Below are 612 nucleotides of genomic sequence, written 5' to 3'. Positions count from 1 at the left end.
GCCTTGTGATTCATTTCCAAATAATTTGAAATTCACAATTATTCTTACTGTGCAAAGAAATTGCATATCTCAACATCAAAAGCGTGTGCTGACAATCTACATATTCTATCTCTTATTTAGTTTATGCAAAGCAGTGAATTACACAAAACTTCAGACGGACAAAAACATCAATATGTATTCCACGCGGAGAAATACACAAAGTGTAGACGGTAATGAGTTCAAAACACGACTCGTTCACAAACACGACATCGAGTACCGTTGTGGATTCGAAAAAAGGTGCATTTGGAAAATTTAAAGGAAAAATGGGGAAACGAGCGCGTTACGGTTTTTCCTAATACCGAAAGGGGTGCTAATTGGTAGGTAGGCTCATTGTAAAGGTGTACACATCGTGAAGAGATCGGGGTGTAGATGGGATCTTTTTGAAATTTTTTAAAATGGTTTATCCCTTACGGAATATCAATTTCGTGGCCTGTTTTGCGGATACTTGTGGTTTTACAGAAAAAAAAGGGTTTAAATTTGAAAAAAAAGGGAAAAGATCAATGCCCGGAAAAAGGGAAAGGGGGGAAAAAAAAAAGTTTTAAAAAAAGAAAAAGGGATAGTTTAAGGTTTGGC

Source organism: Penaeus monodon, chromosome 15, assembly GCF_015228065.2.
Source record: "Penaeus monodon isolate SGIC_2016 chromosome 15, NSTDA_Pmon_1, whole genome shotgun sequence".
NCBI lineage: Eukaryota > Metazoa > Arthropoda > Malacostraca > Decapoda > Penaeidae > Penaeus > Penaeus monodon.
This window is presented reverse-complemented; position numbering follows the sequence as displayed.